This window comes from Petaurus breviceps, unplaced genomic scaffold (genome assembly GCF_028583685.1).
Source record: "Petaurus breviceps papuanus isolate PSGF00001 unplaced genomic scaffold, PetGlider_PUasm1.0 185, whole genome shotgun sequence".
Classification (NCBI taxonomy): Eukaryota; Metazoa; Chordata; class Mammalia; order Diprotodontia; family Petauridae; genus Petaurus; species Petaurus breviceps.
In genome coordinates this window covers 2,580,565-2,595,491 of record NW_027185797.1, presented here as the reverse complement: position 1 = coordinate 2,595,491, position 14,927 = coordinate 2,580,565, and the positions used below count along the sequence as shown (strand labels likewise).

The 14,927-nt window shown below is 42.8% G+C and overlaps 1 long non-coding RNA gene across 1 annotated transcript in view; it reads left to right on the top strand.

The window, feature by feature from the left end:
- The window catches only part of LOC138161432 (uncharacterized), an 18,798-nt gene extending 16,896 nt beyond the window's left edge, over positions 1-1,902 (top strand). The window contains exon 4 of the long non-coding RNA XR_011168353.1: positions 1,684-1,902. This is a non-coding gene — a long non-coding RNA (uncharacterized lncRNA). The remainder of the gene's footprint in view (positions 1-1,683) is intronic.
- Positions 1,903-14,927: the final 13,025 nt, after the last annotated feature.

Genomic DNA, 14,927 nt, shown 5'->3' with positions numbered 1-14,927 from the left:
CCACCTCCCCTTTTCTTCCCTCCCTTCCCCCAGACTTTTCTGCATCTACCACAAAGGTCAGAAAAACAAATCAATGAAGAGAAGGACCCAATAATCCTTTAGACCTAACTCAGGGAAGTGGGGGGAAGGGGAGGAGGAGGGAGAGAGCTCAATAAAATGAAAGAGAATTTAAAAATTCACCGAACAAGGCACAGCAGGGGGTATGGATCAAATAGGGACTGAAGCTTCAGACACACAGGGCTGGATGCTCTGAGTCAGGGAGACAGACGGGTCTTTGTGAGGGCTTCTTTCCACCCCAGACATGAAACGGCCGCCCTCCCCCAGCCTGCCTGCTCACCCCAACACCTACCTTCTGGGGAGGCCCACACTACAGACAGAAAATGCTGATAATGGATTTCAGGGTGGACTTAGGGGCAAGGGAAAGGAAGCTTTGTCTCAAGGGGAGCTGGCAACTAGAGAGCTTGAGAAAATAAACTCATCGCATCAACCCAACTCTCCTTGGAAATAAGCAGATTTTTCCAGGAGTCTGGTAGCCCATCCTCCTCCAGCCATCAGAGCAATCATGACCTTGCCCTCACCATGGCCCTGAACTTGATGGGAATCGGGGAGAAAGAAGGGGAAAGACCCTTCAGGCCGGCTTTTATCCACAATTTGTTCACTCATTCCTGAATTAACAGATGCCCACTTTGTATTCTGTTCTTTGTGGCCACAAAAAGAGTATCACGATGAATATTTTGTTATATGTGGGGCCTTTCTGTCCCTGCCATCCTTGGGGCAGATGCCTGACAGTGGGAGCTTTGGGTCAAAGGATATGAACAGTTTAGCCATTTTTTTCCTCACCTAATTTCAAATTATTTCCCCAAATGGCTGGATTAAGTCACAGCGATAGGTATTGTGGCCAGTAGGTGCCAGTTAAACCGAATAATACGCCTTTTGATTTTTTTTCAGCAGTATGTATTTTTTTTCAACATTATTTTCCTGTAGCTGTTCCAAAAATGACTGATTTCCCCTTTTATTTGGTCATTTTCTCCCCCAGTTTGTTGGTTGGGTGTAAAATTTCACTCTTATTTTAGTTTGTATTTCTCTTGTTATCAGTGATTTGGAGCAATCTTTCATATGCTTGTTAACAGCTTGTCATTTAAAAAAAATGCTTGTTTGTAGTATGCTTTGACTTTCTACCTATTAAGGAATGGATGGCTCTTGGTCTAAAAATTTATTTTTGTGATCAGATCTTGATGAAGCTATCCGGCCGATTGCTGCTTCCCTTTTCAAATGCAACCCGAGCCACCCCCTGTTATTAAAACATTCTGGATTTTTTTTTTCTAGGAACCAAATTCAAGTTCACAATCCATAGCAAGAGGCTGGCTGAATTAGGCCCATAGGCCATGGTTTGTAGACCCTAAAATATAGTCTACAGACTCTGGCCTCTTCTCTTTTTTGAAAATAATAGCAGCATTCAGCCTCTGAAAGTCCTACAGCACCTTTCCTGTTCTCCCTCTTTAAAAGAAAACTGGCATTGCTTCATAAACTACATTCTCAGGTTGCTTCAGCATGACGGGGTCTAGTTCACCCAGGTCTGGTGACTTGAATTCATTCAGGGCAGCGAGGTACTCTCTTGCCATCTTCCCAATTATGTGAAGTTTCAGCTCTACCCATTAATCATTTTTGTTCTCTCCCTCCTAGGATGAAGAACATTTTCCTTGGCAGAGAAAAGACAATATAAAAAGTAAATAGTTCTCCCTTCCCTCCATCATCTTTTATCATCACTCTATCCAGTCTGAACAGCTGTCCTCCCCAATATAGCTAAAAACAAAAAGAATGCTTTTTGTCACCTTTAGCTTTCACTGCTTGGCTCCTACATAGTAGGAGCTTAATAAATGCTCGTTGATGGATTGACTCAGATAGAGCTTTGTCCTATTTAGTCATTTTCAGGTGTGTCTGACTCTTCTTGACCCCATTTGGGGTTATCATGGCAATGATATTGGAGTGGTTTGTCATTTCCTTCTCCTGCTCATTTTACAGATGAGGAAACTGAGGCAAACAGGGTGAAGTGACTTGCCCAGGGTCACCCAGCTAGCTAAATTTGAATTCAGGTCTTCCTGACTCCAGGGTCAGTGTTCTCTCCACTGCACCAACCAGCTTTCCCCAAGACCAAGTTTGTAATCCACTAAAACTTCCAGCCAGAATCCAGAGTAAGTACTTAAAATCTTACTGAAGATTACTGATGAACAATTTTCAAACTGCTACCTAAGATACACTTTCCCCATCTTGTACTGGTGAAGTTGATTTTTTGAACCTGAGTAAGACTTCACATTTATCTCTATTAAATTTCACCTTATTAGAGGCAGATTGAAATTCTAGCCTTAATAAGTAATGAAATTGATGAAAAGAAAAAAAAGAAAACCCCAAACAAACAGAATTTCTATGCCCAAAGTGAGGCTGTGTGCTTCAAGATAATCACACTGGGGGCCCTGTACTTACCCCTCTAATAATAATAATAATAATAGCTAGCATTTTGGGGCACTCTGAAGCCTGCAGTATGCTTTATAGATGAAATCTCATTTGATCCTCATCATTGCCTCATTTTACAGAAGGGGAAACTGAGGGAGAGAAATTAAATGGCTTGTGCCTGGTCATATAGCTAGTTAAGTGTCCAAGGCAGGATTTGAACTCAGGTGTTTCTGGCTCTAACTCCCACATTCCTGCCACTTTTCAAGTAAGTTTTAAAACAAACTTAACTTCTGTTCAGAAAAGACCTTTAGAGCCTGTGGGGTATTCTCCTGATGTCCTCGATGTCAGTCTGTCTTCATCCACTGAGGATGGATTTTATTTTTGGAAAATAGCCAGAAGCTATTTGGTGCCAAGTCAGATGGATAAGGTACCTATTAAGCTGAGTAATGCTCCTTTTGATTTTTTTTTAAATGAGGTGTGACTACCATGAAATAATAAGACTGTGGCTTCTAATCCAGCTCTGAAGGCCACCCCCAAAGAGGCCTTCCAGCATTGTTTTAAGTAATGGATGACAGCATCACTGGAATAAATGAACAGCCTCTGCTTTGCCAAGGCTCCAGCTAAGGTGAGCAATGCTCACCCCCAGGATCAGGAGGGAGAGTAGAAAGAGCTGGTCTTGTAATCAAAAGACCAGGACCTCAGTTTACTCATCTATAAAATGGGGATGATGGTAATGCTGGTTGTGAGGATGCTGCTTTGTAAACATCATTGTGTTACATAAATATCAGTAATTATTATTTTATATATTATATTTGATCAGCTATGTTGGCTGAAAATCATTTTCTATATACTAATGGTATAAATCCAGAGAAAGAGAGAGAGAAAGAGAGAGAGGGGGAGAGAAGGGGGGAGAAAGAGAAGAGAGAGGAAGGGAGGGAGGGACAGAGACAGAGCCAGAGAAAGAGTGATACAGGGAGAGAGACAGAGAGAGACAGAGAGAGGGAGAGAGACAGAGAGAGACAGAGACAGAGGGAGAAAGAGACAGTTAGAGGGAGAGAGAGACAGAGAGGGAGAGAGAGACACAGAGAGGGAGAGAGGCAGAGAGAGAGAGACAGAGAGAGGGAGAGAGACAGAGAGAAGCAGGGGAGAAAGAAGAGAGAGGGAGGGAGGGAAAGAGAGAAGGAGGGAGGGAAGGACAGGGACAGAGACAGAAGAGAGACAGGTTACCTCCCATAAAACTGGATGTATACTTTGTCTACTTTCTGTGGGATGTGTATTCTGACCCCTTCTATGGAAGCTCCCCACTTCTGCAACCAGAAGATTCGACCTGATCACCCTGCTACCTACTTGTAAAAACATGTACAAACTTATGCACACGTATGCACAGTAACATCTCGGCTACCTGGCAAGCATTGGGATATGAACATACAAGGCTTCTGAACAACCAGCAGACTTTTCCAAAAAACCCACACACTGAAGCTTATGCATTTTGCTCATTGAAGAGCCCCTCAGATTCTCCCAGAGAACCTGCTTGCTTTTATTTTATGCATTGCTCAGAGCATGCTTGTTTATCTTCTTTCCAAGCCCAAAGCAGATTAGAAGCATCAAATTAGACAGGTGAAGAGGGGCTGCACAAGGGAAGCAGGCAGGGAGAAGTGACCACAGACAGCCTAACAGCAAGGGACGAGACTGGAAAACGGGTGAAAGCAGATACAGATATTCAGAGGTATCGCTTTTAATGAGTAAATTATTTAAATTTGAAATTAAACAGTAATTTCAGTAATTAAATTTAAATTCAGTTATTTAATTTTAAATCATTATTTAAATAATTAAAAAAACCAATTCAACAAACATTTATTACTGTTTGCAAGTCACTGTTAGGCACTTGGAACACAAAGACAAAACCAAAGCTGGTCCAGCCTTCTAAGAGTTTGCATTCTGCTAGGCGGTGGTGGGTGCAACATGCAAAACATGTACACAGATAATGAAGAAAATTTGAGAATCAGGAAAGAACTAAGGCAAGGGAGAAAGAAAGGGAACTCCAAGGCATCTGCAGCTAGATTTCAGAGGTCTTGTGAACTTGGATGGGAAAAAAAAATACACTTTTGTTTCAATATAATTGGTTTCATTTGTAATCCTATGTATTTTATCTTATGCATTTAAAAACATTATTGTGAGAAGGGGTCTATGGATCTTACCAAAGGGGCCAATGATATAACAAAAGTTTAAGAACCTTGAGCCGGAACCAGGGGAATCAGGCAAGGCATCGGAGAAGCAGTCCCTGAGCTGAGCCTTGATGGAAAGAGGATGACTCTGAGTTATCCAAGCAAGAATAGCTTTGAAATTCTTTGCTTGTAAGTCAATAAAATGGTGGCATTGCCTGTGGTGACAGGAATGTTGTATCTGAATGATTAGCAGCTTCAGGAATTTCCATTGTGTTTGTCTTCTTTCCATGCCTACTGAGTTAGCTGTGATATCAAAATCCTGGTTTCTCTATACAAATTTTTTTAAACATTTATGACATTTCCCACTATTCCTCTCAATAGAATCCTCCCTCATAACAAAGAGATCCAGCTAAAGTGAACAAATCTGCACACAGAGTCCACCGTGTCTCTGCCAAGAGGGGAAGTGACTGTTTCATTATCAAGTCCTCCAGGGTTGAGACTGCTCATTACACAGCATGTTGTCATTTTTCAGTCATCTCTGACTCTCCATGACCCCATTTGGGGTTTTCTTGGCAAAGATACTGGAGTGGTTTGCCATTTTCTTCTCTAGGTCCTTTTACAGATGAGGAAACTGGGGCAAACAGGGTTAAGTGACTTGCCCAGGGACACACGGTTAGTAAGTATCTGAGACCAGATTTGAATAGTTTAACAGTTCCCATGGCATGGATTTGAACTCAAGAAGATTTATTCCTAACTCCAGTGCTGTGCTACCTAGCTTCCCTCATTAATACTACATAGTAAATGCTTAATAAATAAATAAATGATTGAATTTTGACTGATTGGATTCTGACATCTTTGACTGGCATTACTTTACATTCTTGTGTATACAACATTGGTCTCTTGCTTCTGCTCACTTTTCTTTGCATCAGTTCATACAAGTCTTCCTATGTTTCTCCTCATTCTTCTCTCTGTTTTTTATGGCACAATAGTAGTCCATAAGAATACATGAGTGCGACCATATTAATAACAAAAATCATATGATTCTCTCAATAGATGCAGAAAAAGCTTTTGACAAAATATAACCTGGATTCCTATTAAAACACTAGGGCACAGAGGAATAAATGGGGCCCTTAAAAAGATAAATAGCATTTGAAACCATAAGCAAACATTATCTGCAATAGGGATAAGCTAGTTAAGATCAGGGGATCCCAGTAAGGATGCCCACGATTACCACTATTATTGAATAATGCACTAGAAATGCTATAGCAATAAGACAAGAAGAAAAGATTGAAGGAATTAAAATAGGTAATGAATAAACAAAGTTATCATTCTTTGCAGATGATATGATAATATACTTGGAAAATCCTAGAGAATCAATTAAAAAACTAGATGAAAAAGTTAATAACTTTAGCAAAGTTATAGGATATAAAACAAACCTACATAAATTATCAGTATTTCTATATATGACCAACAAAGTCCAGCAACAAGAGTTAGAAAGAGAAACTCCATTTAAAATAACTGTAGACACTATAAAGTATTTGGGAGTCTATCTGCCCAGACAAACTTTTCACAATGATAAAATCAGAGATGAATAATTAGAAAAATATCAATTGCTCATGGGTAGGACAAGCCAATATAACAAAATGACAATTTTACCTAAATTAATCTACTTTTCAGTGCCATGCCAATCAAACTACCAAAAATTATTTTGTAGAGCTAGAAAAAATAATAAAATTTATTTGAAAAAACAAAAGGCCAAGAATATCAAGGAAAATAATGGAAAAAAATGTGAAGGAAGGTGGCCTAGTCATATCAGAGCTCAAACTATATTATAAAGCAGTTATAATAATAACAATCTGATACTGGCTAAGAAATAGAATCAATGGAATAGATCAAGTACACAATAAACAGTAAATGACCAAGGCAATCTAGTGTTTGATAAATGCAAAAACCCAAAAAACTGGGGTGACTAGGTGGCACAGTGAATAGAGCTCTGGTCCTGGAGTCAGGAGGACCTTAATTCAAATCTGGCCTCAGACACTTAACACTTACTAGCCATGTGATCTTGGGCAAGTCACTTAACCCCAATTGCCCTGCCTTCCCCCCTTCAAAAAACAAAAATAAAAAAAACCCCAAAAGACTGTGCATGCCCTTTGACCCAGCAATACTACTGCTAGGTCTATAAACACCAAAGAGATCTTAAAAAAGAAAAAAGACTTACATCTACAAAAATATTTATAGCAGTTCTTTTTTGGTGGCAAAGAATTGGAAATTGAGGGAATGCTCATCAACTAGGAAATGGCTAAACAAGTTGTGGTATGTGATTGTGATGCAATATGACTGTGCTATAAGAAATGGTGTGCAGGTTGGTTTCAGAAAAACATGGGAAGACTTATATGCACTGATGCAAAGAAAGTAAACAGAACCAAAATGACACTGTACACACTAAAAGCAACATTGTACAATGAAGAATTGTGAATGACTTGGCTATTCTTAACAATAACATGATGCAAGATAATCCCAAAGAACTCATGATGAAGCCTGAATACAGACTAAAGCATATTTTTAAAACTTTTTAATTTTACCTAGTTTTTTTGGTCTGTGTTTTCTTTCACAACATGACTAATATGGAAAAATCTTGTGCACGACTGCACGTGTAAACCTTTATTAAATTGCTTACTGTCTCAGGGAGAAGTAGAAAGGAGGAAGAGAATTTGGAACTCAAAATTTTAAAAAATGAATGTTAAAAATGTTCAATGTTAAAAAATTAACATGTAATTGGAAAAAATAAAATATTTTTTTAAAAAATTTGGGTGCAAAATCATAGAACCACAATTTGTCCTGTCATTCTGCAATCTATGGAAACCTACTTTATTGTCATTTTTTTTTGTTGCTACCCCAAAGTATTGCTATGAATGTTATATTATACAAAAAGCCTTTCTTTCTGGCCCTAACCTGCTTGGGAGGGAGTTGAGGGAGACAGACATATAACTAAGGTAGGGCAACTGGGACTTTGCTTTGGGTTACTAAATTTATTTTATTTTATTTTTTTTTAAGCAATCGGGGTTAAGTAACTTGCTCAAGGTTACACGGCCAGTTATTTCTGGGTGTGATGCTGAGTGTCTGAGCCCCGGGATTCGATCTCCAGGTCTTGCCGACACTGGAGCCGGTGCTCTTGCTTGCTGAGCTACCTGGCCACCCCTGGGTTACTAAATTTAGAGAGGGCTGATAGCCCTTGAAGTCTACAGCAGCAGAGAAAAGAGCTTATTACTTAGCCAAGAGAAAGTTACCAGATGGTAGGGTGTATTGTGTTCTTCCCCACTGACTCCTAAGGTCCCCTGGGTCTACTCATCTATCTTGCCCAGGTCTTTCCAACTGCCCTGAAGCTGATTTCTTTTACAAATCCCTGAGAGCAGAGACCATTTTGATTTTTATTTATGTTTATCCCCTATACTCAACACAGTTTCTGGACTATATATTTTTCATTCACTCATTCATGCATTCATTGACCATGCCCTGCTCCCCAAAGCCATTAACTGCATGGGGCATTTCATGCCTTGTGCCAAGTATGCCAGACCGTTTTGGAAGATACTTACTCCAACAACTAGAAGGCCTAACTGATCGTTCTGGGTCAAAGGATATGAACAGTTGAATGACTTTTCTAGCAGAGCTCCGTGTAGACTGAAGGATAATAGCCCTAGAGCTGCATGGGCCCCTAGACACCATCTAGTCTAATTCTTTTGCTTTATTTTATTTTGCTTCCTCCCCATGGTAACCCCTTCATTTTAGGGGTTACCTTTCTTGAGTTGGAGATAAAAGAGTAGGAATGAAGACTCCAGACCGAGGTTCCTTCCCCCGGGGCCATACTATCTACTCTCTTGAGAAGACAGTCAAATACTAGGCATTACCTGGTCCTTTGTGGATGTTGATGGTATTGTGTCATCTACCAGCGTAGAAAGAGCAAGGGGGGAGGAGGAAGAAGCGAGGAGAAGATTGGATGGGGGTGGGAGCATCTGAACAACAAAAAGCCTTGTATTTTCCTCCCAGGTAATTACTTTTTGCTTTATAACACTGCTAAAATTGGCCCATTAAAATCCTTTCAGGAACAAAGGTTGCTATGTTACTTGGAGGCAGAGGCTGCTCCGGAAAGAGGCTATGTATGGCCAGCGTCTCTGTAGGCTGCAGGGACTCAAGACCAGAACCTGACTTGCCAACCTTTGTTTCTTTGAAACCTTATCTGTAACTCCCCGTGGCCAAGGCAACACAGGGGATAATCAGCCCCTGGCAGGGCCTGGGAGGCCCTCAGGTTGGCTATTTCGATGTTATTGACTGGCTGGTCCCAAACTCAGGAGCCCCGCTGAATGAACAATGAACGGGACTTGCATTTGGAGATGCCAGCTCACTTTTGTAGCCAGAGTCCCTTCAGCTTGGGCTCCTGTGGCCCCCCCACTTTCTCCATCCAGAAGAAAAAAATGGGGGGAGGAGGGGAGAACAAAGCACCAACCATGCTGCTCATTTCACCCCAACTCCATTCACTCTCCTTCACCTCCCCACCAGCAGCTTTTGTCCCACATCCTCCCTCTCGCTCTCCCTTGATGTCCAGTCTTTGCCTATTGAGAGTGTAAGTAAGATCCTTGAGACATGGGACTAACCTTGTTTTTTAAATTTGTATCCCAAGCATTTACCACAGTGCCTGGTGCATAGAAAGCACTTAATAAATGCTATTTATAAATATATTTCTATAAATTATATATACATATATATATATGTATATATATACAATAAATGGCATCCATATATTCATCCATTTATCCATCCATCCATCCATTACTCTATCTAACCATCTATCATCCATCCATCCATCCATCCATCCATCCATTTTTCTATCTATTTACCTATCATCTACACATATCCATTCATCCATCTTCTTGCAATTCTGCTCCTGAGAAGCCCTTCCTTGAGTTGGAGAAAATGTAGGATCCTTTGACTAAGAGGACAGAGAGGGAAGAACCAGATCTGGAGAAAGAGGAGCATCTGATGTGGAATCAGAAGTTCTGAGTTCAAATCCTGTCCCTGCCCAACTTCCTGATCTCTACACATTTGGGGTAGACTAGATAACCTCTAGTGTAGGGAAGGTTCCTTCCAGCCCCGAGGTTGTGCTCCTGTGACACATCCCCACCATACACTTTATGAGCTTTACAGATTCTAAAATATGGGATGTATTATGACTGGGGTTGGTGGGAAGAAGTTGGATTCCATTGACACTGTTAGACCTGGCTGCTCTTCAGGCAGCTGGGCTGCTATGTATTTGGGTACACTTTGAACAGGTGGGGAACCTGTGGCCTCAAGGCCATACATAGCTCTCTAGGTCCTCAAGTGTGGCCCTTTGACTGAATCCAAATGTCACAGAACAAATCCCCTTAATAAAAGGATTTGTTCTGTAAAACTTGGACTCAGGACCTAGAAGGCCATGTGTGTCCTCAAGGAGGCAGGTTCCCTTTCCCTGTGACTTAGACCTTAGAGTGGCAAACTCAAATTCCCTCATTTTTCAGAAAAGAAAAGCAAAAGCCCAAAGGTAGGACATGACCAGACCAAGGTCACACAGGTACTAAGTGGCAGAATCAGAACCCAGATCGTCTGACTTCCAATCCACCTCACGTATTGCCTTCTTTGGAACAATACTATAAGACCTGTAATTATCTCTTTCACAAAGGAAATTTTCCTCCAAGAAGAATCTGTTTTACTCAGTTCCCTTTTAGGACTATTTCTTGCTTGGCTTAACTGATTGTCTCTTTCAATCATCTCTAAAATTTACCCCAGAGTTCTTGGGGCTATTGGAAAAGCTCTCTTACCTGGGTAGTTCCTAGAAACTCTAAGTATAAATTTGTCCTCTTTAAGAGAATTCCCTTGGTTTTATTATTGGTAGAATAGTAGAGGGGTTCATGGATCTTGAGCTGAAAGGGATCTCCAAGGACATCTGGCCCAACCCCTTCACTTTACAGATGTGGAAAGAGAGGCTCGGAGAGGAGGGTAGGTCCGCAGACGAGGGTGATCTCAGAGTCTCTCTAGCCTAACCCAATCTCCTCCTTTTATAGCAAACTGAGGTCTCACAGGTACTGAGCAAGCAGGCAGGCTCTTTGCGGGGGCAAGACTGTCTCCCTTTTGTGTTGGCTCTCATGTCTAGCACAGTGCTTGGCACACAGTAGGGGCTTAATAAGCTTGTTGGTCAATAAATCAAAGGACTGATTATGTCACATTGGCTAGTGCGATGAGGGGGTGGGGCACCGTAATACTGAGCCATGGGATGGGACGGGCCACACTGCAGGTAGTTCAGACCTTGGGAGACACAGCCTGTCTTAGCTGCCCCTCAACGTCTTTCCCATCAAACTCCTTCCCCGTTATCTTCTTCCCCGGAAGAACTGGCTGCTTCTAGCTCTGGGCTTAAAGAAAGGACTTAGAGAGAAACACTTAGCAGTTTGACAGGTACACACACAACTTTTGATTGGCCAGCTCTACGTGGCTAGGATTCACTCCTGAACCACAGGGCAATTAAATTCTGGGAGTTGCAGACAGATACTGGAATGGGGAGCCACGCCCCACTGCCCACTTCATCCATGGCAAATACAGATCACTGACCTGAACCAAGGCCGGAAGTGGACTCTTCTCAGCAGAGCAGATCTGCTCAATCAGACCAGGGGTTTGGCCAGGCAGCCCTTGATTTCCAAAGCAGATGAACAAAGTGGGCAGCATTAATTAATGTGGACCATTTCCTCTGTCCTGTCTACCATCCCAGGAAGCAGGAAGGTGCCTACAGTACCCCATTTTACAGAGGTGGAGGAGAGAACAGGCGAGGGGTGGGGGAAATTGAGGCCCAGAGAAGGAAGCCAGTTCCCCAAGGTTTCAGGCTGCGTCAGAGGAAGACCTAAGAATAGCAGCCTGAGGGATCAGACCATGCATCCTTTTGTCAAAAGGGAGGGGCTCACATGTGACAAGATCGGTCTCATAGCAACTGACCACACGCTGTGGTCTGGGATTTTTTCTTTTATTCCAGAGACAGATGTTTATTATTTTTTTTTCTAGCATTTTCTGTAATTTAGCATTTTTCTTCCTTTTCTGTTCCTTACCCAAAGATGATGATGGTGAGGAAATGGGGGCCCTGTGAATACAGGGAACCCCAAACCATGCTCAGTCCTCTGAGAGTCTGGAGTGACCAAGACAATGGGCCTTCAAAGAACCACTAGTAGAATGATATTTTCTCAAGGGCTGCAACTAATTTTTATTTCTGTGTTCCCAGGGCTTACCCCAGCCTTGGCCCATAGGAAAGGCTTGGTCAATGCTTGCTGAACTGAGCTGTCAGACAAATGCCAGCTCTGCACCTTACCCGAATTCAAATCTAGCATCACACACCAACTGGCTACATGACCCTGGGCAAGTCACCTAAGCCTCCTTCTGCCTTGGTTCCCTCAACTGTAAAATGGGGATACTAATAGCATCTACCTCACAGGGCCGTTTTGAGGACCAAATGAAATATTTTTAAAGTACTTAGCGCAGTGCCTGGTGTGTAGAAAGCACTTAGTAAATGCTTATTTTCATCCTTTCTTTTCCTTTCCTTACTTCCAGTGACTTGGGCATATTCCTTAAGTCTTCTGGTCTCAGTTTTCTCATCTGTAAAATGAGAGACTGGATAGATGACAGGTAGATGATGGATAGATGGACGGATGATAGATCATTTATTAAGCACTTTACCAGGCACTGTGTTAAATGCTGGGGATAAAAAACGATGGTTCCTGCTCTCAAGGAGCTTGTATGTGAATGGGGAAAACAAAACACAAAGGGGAATTGGAAAGTCAGGCTGTCTGAACAGGGAGGGAGCAGGGATTACTGCTGAGGAGGCTGAAGAGGAAGCTGAACTGGGAGTGAAGTGACCATGGCTCAAGGGCCTCACAGAATGGTGGTCTGAGCCAGGGAATAAGCAACCAAGGAGAAGAAGGCATCAGGGCCCATCTCCAGGGGGGCCAGGCTGCTAGAACCGAGGTGAAGTCATGTTGGGAGGGAGCTGGTATGGAAAAGAACTTCTGAGGTCCCTTCTGGCTCTAAATCTATGCAATAATGAAACACTGTGGGCATTTAATACGAAGGCTAACCTCCTCCTTCTACAGAATGGTATTCTGAAACAAAGAGGTAAGTTGACTTGTCCACAGTCAAACAGCTCCCCAGTGACAGAGCGAAGGTCAGAACCTTCCTGGATTCTGGATATGGTGCCCTTTCCACTATAACAACATTTTCCTGACAATAGCCGTTACTATTATGATTCAACAAGTATTTGTTATGCTACCAGGTGGAGGTAGAAAGATACCAGCAGCTAGCATCTCTATAGGACCTTCTATGTCTCAAGCACTGTGCTAAGAGGGCCACAAATGTCTTATTTGAGCCTCACGCCTATCCTGGGAGTCAAGCTCTTATTAATCCCCATCTTACACTTGAGGGCACTGAGGGGAACAGAGGCGAACTGGCTTGTACCCAGGGCAATGTATCTGGCAAACATCTGAGGCTGGACTTGAACTCAGGTGTATTTGGACTCTGGGCCCAGTGCTGTCCACTTGACCCCCAGCTGCCTCGGGCAGATACACTGTCTCTGCCTCAGGGCGCTTTCATGTTCATATTCTAATTAGGGAGACGAGTAAACAGCCAGCTACCTACAAGTTTTATATAAAGTAGGTGGGAAGTTCTCTCCAAGCTTAGCCGGCCCTGGCAGTGAGTGGGAGGGAGGTCAGGGAAGGAGACACTGGGGAATGCCTTATCAGATTCACTAACAGGCCTGGACCCCAGAAGAGGTGGGACTGAGAACTCCGGTGGGCTCTGATGAAGGTGAGGGACGAGAGCACAGCCGTAGACTGGGGAGATGCTGACCGACTGAAGAGGGGAACTGAAGAGGACAAGGTAACCAGGTCTGGGGGGTGGGGTGGACGGGGAGGTGATGTCGCTGTTGAAAGGGGTACAGAGAGGGTGGCAGAGACCAAGCATAACTTAGCCACCATTTCTAGGGGCCCTAGGCCTGGAGTCAAGACTTCAGGTCAAATCTGGCTTCAGACACTTCCTAGCTTTGTGCGATCCTGGCCAAGTTACTTAACCCCAATTTGCCTCAGTTTCCTCATCTGTAAAATGGGGATTATAATACCATCTACTTTGCAGGGTTCTTGGGAGGATAAAATGCTTAGCATTCTGCCTGGTACATAATAGGGACCATATAAATGTTAACTATTATTACTATTCATCGATAAAATGAGGAATTTGGGTTTAAGTTTCAATCTACGATTCTGGGCATTGGAAGGCACCCCAGGATCACAGCATCTTGGGACTGAGAGTGCTCTTGGGAGTTCATTTAACACAGCCCTCTTTCTGTGAAGAAAAGCATACTGAGATCCAGGGATGGACCCCGGCTATTCAGTTTGAGGCAGTTCTAGGAAGAGTCCAGAAGCGCCACCTCCCAGGCTAATGCTTTCTACCAGTCTCTCCAGTTCCCAAGCAGTCCCCTAGCCATAGTTCATAAGATCATCAGTCCTTGAGAGGTCACCCAGTCCAAACCCCTCACTTTAGGGAGAAGGAAACTGAGTGTCATAGCTGTGAAGTGACTTGTCCAAGGTCACTTAGTAGTAAATGGCAGAGACAAGATTCTAATTCAAGCTCTTTGAGGCTAAGATCAGTGAGCTTTCCATCATACCTCCTTAGCCCAGTCTCCAAGCACGAAGAAGCAGGCCTTGAAATACTCACCCAGTCGAGAATCTCTCCTGTCTTCCATGATTCCCCAGAGTGGGAGATTCTACAAATTTCTCTTTGTTTCCAGGAAACTTTCTCTGACTCAGGCTCAGAGCCAAGCTCCTCACTTCCTGTATTCTGGGTAGATGGAGGACATCTGGTTCTGTACTTTACATACTAATGGCCCCTCAGATACTTGAAAGCCATCCGATGCACTTGCTCAGCTCCTCACCCTTCCTGCCGAGTATTCCTGTGGCCTCTGGTGTGAGAATAGATCTCTAGATATCCATTGATTGGCTAGGTAGAAGTGGCCTTGGACCAACTTAGAAATTTCCTGGCCTTGAGAAGCTCAAGCTGCAAAAAATGCAAGGGAACCTTCTAGAAAGAAATGGAGCCCAAAGCACTCCAGAAAGCCCATTTGCCTTTCTGCCACACCAGCCCCCAGTGGAACAGTGGCAAATCAGTCAAATTTGTCTTTAAAGCAAGAGACATATAATGTCATCACCGAGAGATGCAATATTCAGTTGAATACTATATACTCTTTGCAGTAACATT